This window comes from Phyllostomus hastatus, unplaced genomic scaffold (assembly GCF_019186645.2).
Source record: "Phyllostomus hastatus isolate PE091 unplaced genomic scaffold, TTU_PhHast_1.1 phas_contig_287, whole genome shotgun sequence".
Taxonomy (NCBI): domain Eukaryota; kingdom Metazoa; phylum Chordata; class Mammalia; order Chiroptera; family Phyllostomidae; genus Phyllostomus; species Phyllostomus hastatus.
In genome coordinates, this window is record NW_025333834.1 from 113,872 (window position 1) to 125,018 (window position 11,147).

The 11,147-nt window shown below is 41.1% G+C and overlaps 1 pseudogene; it reads right to left on the reverse strand.

The window, feature by feature from the left end:
- Positions 1 to 5,696: 5,696 nt before the first annotated feature.
- Positions 5,697 to 9,967, reverse strand: LOC123818625 (annotated as a pseudogene).
- Between the last annotated feature and the right edge of the window lie 1,180 nt (positions 9,968 to 11,147).

Genomic DNA, 11,147 nt, shown 5'->3' on the forward strand with positions numbered 1-11,147 from the left:
TTGTGTGTGTGTGTTTTTTTTTGTATACACCATTCTGTTCTCTATTGTTTTTATGTACCTTTAATTAGAATTCTTAACCTTTAGAAAAACCTCTTAATTTCTAATGAAAACTAAGAGTAAGAAATTGTGGATTCTGTTATGCCAGTATTCTTTATATTGATATATATATAAAGAAATTCAATCTCTTCTAGAAATATATTTATCCATAGCACAAATATTTAAATATTCTATAAGACATGTTTACTAAAAATCTCAAATAGTCTTAGTTTCTCTATCATTTGTGGCAAAACATAAATAACCCTGTGTTCCATCAGCCTAATTCTCACCCAAACTCTTCCTTACACCACACAAAAGCCTAAAGTACCCCCACAATTTTCCACACTGAGCAGACCTCTGTTGTTGTTCTGCAGACTGACACTCCCTCTGCCTCACCTGTTCCTCCTCATCCCAGGAGATGTCTCCCTCCTGAGTGCTTCTGAAGCCACTTAAAACATCTCAGCAGAAAGAGCACCACATGAACTGGTGGACAACTGTCTCTGGTGGCTTCCTGACCTGACACAGCATTCCTGGGGGTTCCTGAATCACCATCACCCCTGTACAGGTGCCCAAGTGCCATGTGGGACATGGAGGCATTTCCAGCACCCCACTCCAGAGGGGACATACATCCCGTACCTCACAATTCAGGGGCCAACACCAGGGTCCTCTTCTAGCCATCCTGCTTAAATCCATTACATTTGAGAAAATTCCAGCAGAAATGGGGCCACATATTCCATGACTTCTAAAATAGTTACAATATGATCAGAAAGTATGCATGACAGGAAATGAAGTGCCTTGTCTCCACGATACTCACCAGAATGTCTACATGTGTGAAATCAGTTTAAACAATCATTTTCCAATCACTATGTAATTACAAAGTAACTGGAATTTGTCCCTCCTGGTAAAAACAAACAAACAAACAAACAAAAACCAAAAAAAAAAAACACCTCTTCTGTACTTACCAGAACCCAAACAGGTGGAAAAGACAAGGAAGCCAATTCTTGTTGAGGTTGCTGTCTGTGTTCCTTGCAGCTCAGAGCTTCTCTCTGAGGACTAAGTGTCACCTGGAGCTCCAGGTCTCTTCATGGGTAGATGAGAGCGTCATCAACAGTGTAACCTCATTGGTCATAATCTCATCAGGCCTGCAAGCCACAGTACCCCCTGCATGACATGGATACCAGTGAAGATAAATCTAGGACATCCTGTCTCTTTGAGAAAATATTTCCCACCTAATTATGCAAATCATGTCGGTACACCTCGGGAAAGCTGACATTTCCTTTAATGCTCCACTTCTACAAGTCTCAAAGGCAGAGCTGCTGTCTTTTCCCAGAGGCCTCACTGCCAGGTGCATCTTGGTTGTTCTGCACACAGATTCTGCAGCAACAGGGTCTGTCCTGGTCTTCCTTCCCAAGGGGGCATGGAGGGACCTTCAGAGGAAGTGTACAACCAGAGGACTTTAATTGCATCTGTATGATATGCCTAATTAGGGGGACATATTCTGTCAGAAGCTGTGCTTGACTGGATTATTTTTGACAGGTTTCCAAAGTATTCAGAATATGTTCTCTGGGTTGTTTTATGTGTTCTGTGGTCAGTGAGGTTCCAGACTGATGAGGTTCTACAGATTGACAAGGTTGCCAGCCACATGAAAAGAGAACTCCCATCCCAGCAGTGCTTCATGTGGAGGGAGGAAGCTCCACAATGAGGCATGTAGGGACAGCAACCTCAACAAAGGCTTAGCTTTATCAGATTTTCTATCTGTCTGGGTCAAGATGAGTCATGGAGAGAGTGTTGACAAGGAGAGACAAATCTGAATTATCTGGAACTTAATTTTATGGGAAAATGATTGTTTACTCTGACTAGAGGCATGTGTGGTTGGCCCTCTGAGGGTAGGGTAGGTTGTTTTGGACATGAAATTTTTCTGGTTTTATAATTGATATGCAATGGTGAGAAGGAATTGTGTCTAATCTTAGAATTGAGTAATTTGTTTTGTTTTGTTTTGTTTTGTTTTGTTTTTGCAATGACACCAGGAGAGGACAAAGCAAGTAAAAAAAAAATAAATGGATAATGAAAAATTAGATGAGTTGGTTGCCTGAATAGCAGGATCATATTTAAGTCAATAGGAAGAGAAAGAGAAAGGCTAACTGAGGTGGAGATTCAGAGACAGGGTCAACAGCTACCCTACCCACAACCAACTAGCAAAGATTGCTAAAGGTGGAGAGAGAATGCAGGCATTGTAAGAGCAGTGAAAAAGGATGTGAGATGACCATTGACAAGAAAATTGGTTTTGTGAGCCTGGTCCAGAGAGAAATAGTAAGAGTGGAGAATAGAAACAAGTTGTAGCAAGAGGGAAAATGAAATTTAAAATGAAAATAATGCAAGGAAAGGAGAATGTAAAATGAAGTATGAGAAGGGAGGGACAAAGTATGTGTATTGAAATAAACTATAGTATAAAATCTAGTGACTTAATATGCACAAACTTGAAGGACAAGAAATGAATATTAAACACCTATGCAGGAAAGAAAATATTGCAGGCCACGGGGTAGACCACAGTGGATTTCATCTTGGTAGTTTCTAGTATTTACCACTGCTTCTTTCTGTCCAGATCCACCTCTGGTGTTGTCAAATGTTGACCCTGTCTGACCTTAGGCAGCTTGTTCAAGGCTTCCAGGGGTCTACTGTCTGTGGCTGTCTCCTTCAGTTATTAATCTAGTCACTCTGCACTCAGCAGTCAGGCTTAAGCACCACAGGTTAGGACAGAATCCCTACCAGGGTGGTGGCTCTTGATTTCCCTCAGGCTGCTGCTCAGAGGGGAGTGGTCTGCCTCAGCATGAGAGTTGCTGCTGTTTGGGAGTTGGCTCAGCACCAGGATCCCAGAGTCTACTCTCTCAGCTCTCTTCCCAAAGCTTCCATCTGAGTCTCTCTTCAGGCTTTTCTAACCCACTCTGCCCCGACCTTTGCTGGAGCCCAGGGTAAGTGGCTGCAAAAGGAAAATTGTGTATTGGCCCTTTAAATGGCTCTTGCATCTCCATCTGTCTCTGGCAGAGAGCAACCTTGCAGCTTTTTGCTTCTGGCTGTTCTGTGTAATTTTCAGGCTCTGGTGCTCTAGGGTGGGAATTCCAGCTTTGGGTTCAGACCCTACTTTTCCCAGGGGGATCCAAATGGCCACTTGATTGTTCCTCCAGCCCTGCCACCTGTGCGTGCCCAACCAGCCCCCTCGAGTCTCCATTGCACTCCTTACCAGTCAGGTTGTGCTGAAGTTGATTCTTTTGTCTGCCCAATGTTATAAGGCTTCTCCCTCGTTGTCATTCAGTTGTTTGTTCTGGGTGATTTCTCCACAATTTAGTTGTAATTACAGATTGGTCCTGGGAGAAAGTTAGTGTGAGTTCCATTCAGTCCTCTGCCATCTTGCCAGCCTCCTGGTTTTATATAACTTTGTGGCAACTGGCCTGATTTCAAACTGCCTCCTTCTAAAATTCTTACCTTGTTGGGAACTGCCCTGCCTGGTTCCAGAAGCCATAACCCCTGTAAAGGCTAAGGCTGAGGGAGCGACCTTGGACTGTAAGCCAGCAAAGGGACAAAAGCTTATTTCCCTGGAAGGAGCACTGCTTATTCTCCTTTTACTTCATCCATAACTGGCCCCCAAAGCTTGGTCGGTTAGCCAATAATGGGTAATATTCCATAAGGGGCAGATGACCTAATGCAGGCATGATCATGTGGAGGGCCCCCAAGGTAGGACTTTTGGGGCTACAGCAAAAGAGGGTAATCGACCCTCGCCCCTTGGCTTTAGGGGTCAAGTCCTAAACATAGCCTGAGTCCTCATTGTCTGTGAGAAAATCTCCTAATCTCTTGGATGCCTTACTTCCCTTGCTCCACCTAAGCCTGAAACAATGATGGAAGGAGGTGCAGCCCTGTGCTGGAAAAGGCAGGTCCCCTGGGTGATCAGGCCTAAGAAAGAATATGTAAAATCCTGTGAAACCTGCTTTGTTTAGAATACTCTGATAAGGGTCCAAGCAAGAAGTAAGTTTGTTCCTCAAAGTTTTACACCTCTTTAACTATCTGACCCTGACTCAAAATAGGCCCTCAGAGTTCCTTGTTATTTGATCCTTAATTCCCAGCAGTGAGTAATGAGCTTTACCTGAATTCCTGTGTAAATGAATGCAATAAAAGCCCATTGAAGAACAGGCTCCTGGCCCTTCTCCTTTGAGAGATTGCCCACCTTTCCCTCCCAAGCAGATCATGTCTTGGTAGACTTATTCCAATCTGTGGAGGCTGGGGTGAGAGGGGGCCCTGCAGACAGAGCCCCCCCCCCATTACCTGATGGCTTGCCTCCTGGAATCAATCAGCTCTGCCTATAGTTGAGATTGCCCAAAAACCAGACATTATGCTAAATAAAGCAGAACCATTAGCCTGGGCTGCAAATACAAGTATAGATTCCAATAGAATAAGTAATATAAACTCTACAGCAAGTGACTGATTCCTTTTCCTTGGTCTTCAATTAATTTATTCATTAGATCTAATTACATAAAAGGAATTATAATAGTGTTGCAGGCATTCATTACCATTAATATGAGAAAAAATATTATTTACTAGAATCAGAAATAACAACTAACATTTAAAGAGCACATTGAAGTTTAAAAATCACTTCAGATACATTGTTTAATTATCCAATTAACTTTTAATTAATGACCTCCAAGAAAGCTTTTCCAACTAATTACCTACTATTTTTCTCTCTGGGATATTGCAACAGGGTGCAGCCAGAGCCCCCCTCAAAAGAGGGGTTTATAAAGGGGTCTAGAACTCAGGGTGTCCAAGAATTATAAAATATAGAATTACCTCACTTCCACAAGTGTGAACTTGGGGATGAGACAATGAAGCAGGGCCATTGAGAGTTATTTTGCATACCAACAGTTGGCCACCTTCATACCTGATATGCAAAAATGCTTATTTTACATATCTATAACTGTTGACTAGCTTCATAAATATGTGAAGTAGTTGTGGACCTGCTTTGAGCCAGGGGGATGGGAGTGACTTCAACCTATGACATAACTGGGAGGTAGCACTTCCTCATTACAGCACCTGCATGAGAGCTTGGAGATGGTTCACTCCACGCCATGGGCCACATCTGCCCAGACTTACTATGGCAGCCCAGAAAAGATGGAAAAATAAGGGACTGCTGGAAGGTGTAGTCAATTGTGGGAGGAATTGAAAATGAGGATGCAGAGGAAGATTTGTTCCAGGATTTAAACTCAAGCATGGCAGCAATGTAAAGGAAACCATACGGTTTGGGGACTCCCTTAATCTCATGGTTTAGGAAGCAGGAAAGCAAGATGTAGCATACATAAAGAGCTCTCTTAGTGGTTTGGAAAAATACAGGAGAGATGTTGTGGGAAGAAAAGGGATGAAAGGACTCTTGCTGGTGGGCCATGATAAGGTGCTCTGTGGGTCTGGATTGAGAACTGGAGATCAAGTCAGTGACACAGCCGATGGTGCTGGGAACTGTGGGAGGTCTGTCCGCTGAGCATGGATTACTGGGAAGAATCGAGAGTCTAGCTGAGCTATAAACTTCTATTTTCCCCTGTGATAGAGTACATCTGACTGAGAAAAGGGGGGAAGGAAGGACTGTGTGTATGTAGGTGTCTGTTTTAAGGGACTTTGAGTATTTAACAGTGACATTCTGTCATTACCCTAAACCTGTATAACTTTTGAATAGTACCTTTCTTTTTCACCAAACTCTGGCATTCAGAACCATAATTCCAATTCCTAAGGGCAGTGGTCAAGATGAATCTAGTGCAGAGGAAGCCTGGGGGAGAGAGGGTCCATTTAGTAACAGTATCTTGCCCCCTCCACAGGTCTGTTGTGTAAAAATATCATGGAAATAAGATTAACAAAAAAACAGAATGTGCTGTAAGTATGACTAAGCCAATGAAGGTATAAGATGAAACAATTAAAATGTAAGAACTATATAAAAATGATCCTAATAAAATCTAACACATAAGAAAGACAATAGCCCTGGCTGGTGTGGTTCAGTTGATTGAGCACCTACCTGAGAACAGAAAGGTTGCTGACTCGTTTCCTGGTCAGGGCATATGCCTGGGTTGCGGGCCAAATCCCCAGTTCTGGATGTGTTAGAGGCAACTGATGTATGTATCTCTCACACATCAATCTTCCTCTCCCTCTCTTTCTCCCTCCTTTCCCCTGTTTTGAAAATAAATAAATAAATAAGCAAATAAACAAACAAACAAACAAATAAATAAAACCTTTAGTTCATCGTCATTGATTTCAGATACACTATGCCATACAAACAGAATCAAAGGAAAAATCATTAAAAATATATATCCTGTTGGCCATGAATATATGAATAAAAAGGAACTTCATGTTGGTTAACAGAGCAAACAAAACTGAAGTGTAAAATAATAAACTAAGAATATTTGCAATACATTAAGAGACAAAGGGTTAACAATTTATAATATGAGCTTTTCTTTTTTTATGTTTTAATATATACTCTATTTTGTCCTGAAAATGGGGTTTGGTGAACTTAATATATGAGCAGCTTCAACAAAAAAACAAAACAGCAAAACTAACATCCCAGGCAATGTTCAAAATGCATAGAAAATATAAATAATAGAAATAGCCAGTAATATATTAAAAAAAACTGTTCAATCACAGAAATAATGTGCAAATAAATCATTCATGATATGTAGAGTTCTGCTATTCTGATGGCAAGATACTCATTAGAGCTTTGTTTTAACAGAAAAATATAAAATAAATCAAAATGTAACAGGGTACAGCCAAGAGGGGGCTCCAAATAGGAGTTTGTAATGGGGTCTAAACTCAGTATCCAAGAAATATTAGAAAAAAAAAATATATATATAGGATGTCCTCACCCCCACAAGTCTGAGCTTGGGAATGAGACACATGGAGCAGGGCCATCGAGAGGTGTTTTACCTAGCAACAATTTTTCAGATAACCTCTAGAGCGGTCGTTTAACATACTTATAACCTTTAACTGGTTTCATAGATATGTTAAATGGCTGTGGCAATGCTCTGAGCCAGGAGAATGAGAGTGACTTCAACCCATGATGAAACTGGGAGGCAGCTCCCCCTGGTTACACAACCTGCGTAACAGCTTGGAGATGACTGGCTCCACACCACAGGGCCACACCTGCCCAGACCTACTATGGCAGCCGAGTAAAGCTGAAAAATGCAGGAATGCTGTCAGTTCTGGCCAACTATGGGAGGAGTTGGAAATGGTGAGGCAGAGGAAGATGAGCACTGGGATTTAAACCCAGGTTCAGCAGCCAAATGGCGGGGTCTTTTGGGGACCACGTGGGCAGAGAACAACCATGCTCTTTAGCAGAAGTGAAGCACACAGTTTTAGGGTACTCCCTTTTTGCCACATGGCTTAGAAAACACAAGAGACTTTGTTTGGAAAAAAAGGGGTGAGGGGACTCTTGGTGGTGGGCCATGAGAGGGGGCCACATGGTTTTGTGTTAACTGGAGATCAAGAGGTGGCAACACAACTGATGGTGCTGGAACCAAGGGGCTGAATGAAATATGGACTTCTTCTTCTTCTTTTTTTCTTTTTTTAATTTTTATTTTATTTTAATCATTGTTCAAGTCCAGTTTTCTGCCTTTTACTCCCATTCCATCCTGCCCACCCATCCCTCAACACTTCCGTCCCATTACCACCCCCCTAGTTTTTGTCCATGTGTCCCTTAAATTTGATCCTGTAAATCCTTCCCATTCTCCCCTGAAATTCCCAATTCTCTCCCCTCTGGTCACTCTCAGCCTGTCCTCTATTTCAGTATCTTTGGTTATATTTTGCTTGTTTCTTTGTTTTGTTGATTAGCTTCCTGTTACAGGTGAGATCATATGCTATTTGTCTTTCACCACCTGGCATTTTTCACTTAGCATAATGCTTTCCAGCTCCATCCAAGCTATTGCAAAGGGTAGGAGCTCCTTCTTTCTTTCTGCTGCATAGAATTCCATTGTGTAAATGTACCACAGTTTTTTGATCCACTCATTTACTGATGGGCATCTATCTAGGTTGCTTCCAGCACCTAGCTATTGTAAATTGTGCTGCTATGAACATCGGGGTGCAAAGGTTCTTTTGGATTGGTGTTTTAGGGCTCTTAGGATATAGTCCCAGCAGTGGAATTTCTAGGTCAAAAGGCAGATCCATTTTTAGTTTTCTGAGGAAGTTTCATATTGTTTTCCATAGTAGTTTTACCAGTCTGCAATCCCACCAACAGTGCACTAGGGTCCCCTTTTCTCCACAACCTCTCCAACACTTGTTTGTTGCTTTGTTTATGATGGCCATTCTGACTGGTGTCAAGTGGTATCTCATTGTGGTTTTAATTTGCATCTATCTGATAGCTAGTGATATTGAACATCAGTTCATGTGTCTTTGGATCCTCTGTATGTCCTCCTTCAAGAAGTGTGTGTTCAAGTCCTTTGCCCATTTTTTAATTGGGTTGCTTGTCTTCTTAGAGTGGAGTTGTGTAAGTTCTGTATATTTTGGGGGGATTAAACCCTTGTCTGAGATATCACTGGCATACATGTTTTCCCATACAGTTGGTTCTCTTTTTATTTTGATACTGTTTTCTTTAGCTATGCAGAAGCTTTTTACTTTGATGAGGTCCCATTTGTTTATTCTTTCCTTTATACACCTTGCTCTATGGGACATGTCAGTAAAAAAGTTTCTATGTGAAATATCTGAGATTTTTCCTACCTACATTCTCCTCTAGGACTTTAATGGTGTCATGGTTTATATTTAAGTCTTTTACCCACCTTGAATTTATTTTTGTATAAGGTGTAAGTTGGTGCTCTAGTTTCATTTTTTTTTTTTGCACATAGCTGTCCAGTTCTTCCAAAACCATTTGTTGAAGAGGCTATTTTTACTCCATTTTATGTTACTGCCCCCTTTGTCCAATATTAATTGACCATAGACACTTGGGTTTATTTCTGGGCTCTCTGTTCTGTTCCATTGGCCCATGTGCCTGTTTTTATGCCAGTACCAGGCTGTTCTGATTACAGTGGCCTTGTAGTATAGTTAGTGTCAGGTATTATAGTCCCTCCTACTTTACTCTTCTTTCTCAGGAGGTCATTATATTCTTATAAACTTTGTAAAACACAGTATTTTAAAATAAAATAATCTGTCCACATTTAACTACATAAAAATAACACTTTAAGATAATTGTTTTCTAACTCTCACTAATACTGATGAAGAATCCCAATGGCAAGTTTGCTACTTTTTTGTTTTTACTTTCCTAAACTGTTTATTAGGTAAGAATTTTACAAACATAACACATATTAGCAGTGACAGTAGAGATGGAGAAAACCACACCTTCGTCAAACTGCATGGCAAGAACCACCAATAGTGTGGTGGAACTTGTGGCCCTTTCCAAAGCCACAGCTCTTGGTGACTTGCAGATGCCAGTCCTTGCATCTATCTCCCTGTGCTTGTGGACTAGTTTGGTGATCCACTGGGTGTCAGGATTCCTTCTGATAGTCTTGTGGAATAGATCAATCAGGATAACTTCGAATAATTTGTATATGGAATCTTCACCAACCTGGTAAGAATCCAAGACTCTCAGAGCCTCACAGTGGCACTCAGCTCACTCCTCAACAACAGACTGAAGGCTTTGGGCAAACATCAGCTGGTTAACACCATGAGGGACAGGCTTGCCATAGGTCACACTCTTAGGAACAGGGCATTTGCAGCCACCATGGTGCACACAAACCTGATACATAACATAATCTTGCTTGGCCTTGTATCCCAGCCTACCCACTTTATGGGGCCTGATGGGGCTGGGGGCCTTGTGGAGTGCAGAGAGCTGGCAGTACTGCCAGCAGTGCACCCTAAGAAGGAAACACATCACATCCAACCATTTCTTCCTCCATAGCTTCTGGTTGTATTTGTAAGTGTCCATCTTGGCTTACCTTGTGGCTGCAGCCAGATAGAAAGTGCAAGTCTGCTACCTTTAGTCACATCACTTACCTGTGGCAGTTCCAAGATTTGAACCTGGAACTTGCCTGTTCCTAATTCATCCACAGCCCTGAAAACTGTAGAAAGAGAATTTAATAAAAGTGCAGAGATAGCTTCCATTTTATGTTTTTTGGGTGGCCTTTCAAATGCAAGCCTCATCCATGGACAAGACGCTGTCATCTTCACAGAGAAATAAGATGACACATAATGTAAGTGACATCACCATAGACCACCAACAGAACTGAGATCTGATGCTCACCCGGAAACTTCCAGTTTTGGGTGGGCAGGAATGCTCAAGATGAAAAGTAACTGGGCCTTTAAAAGTAGAATTTGATTTTAGTCGGGCTGTATTATACAATTATTCCTTTCAAGACATTTTGTTAGTGGACGGAAAACAGACCTATCTAGGACTTTGTCATGAGCTTACACTGACGATGGTTACTTTCTTGCTTCCAGCCTGCCTTTGAATTTATTATTATTTTAAATTTAAACCACCCTTTCATTCATGTTGTTCAATTCTATCACAGTGGTTCTTGATGCACACTTGTTTCACTGATACTTTCAGTCACCTGTCTTGTATTTACCAGCAAAACAAATGTATTTCTTCCCAAGTCATCATACAGATTCTTTACTTGGAATGAATATTTCTCTTCCTGAAACTATCAAGATTTTGCCACTTTTATAAATGTGGAATCTCCATAATGAGAGTATCAAAATTTAAGTTTAAGTAAAACAAAAGAAAGTATCTTTATTCAAGATCAAGAATGTTTTCATTGTGTGTGCTGTTCCTCTACCCTGTTTCCAAAGTGGGAAAAAAAAGACATTCTCCAGATTTTCCCCTCCATGTAAGAGGTAGATCAAACCTCAGAGCTTAAAGAAATTTGGTTCATCCAGACTTTAAGGGGTATTCAGTTATTGCCTGTAAGTCCTTGAAAAAGAATGTGAAATATTTAGGCATATATTTTTGTTGTTGTTGTTGTTGTTGTTGTTTTTCCCATAATCTCTAAGTCTTTATTTCCTTATTTCTAAAATCAGGTTGTTGGCTGCACACTCAGTGGGGCAATGCCTTAATACAGACTATTCCTAAAGGGGAGGTCTCTTGTTCCTGATTGAAAAAAAAAATG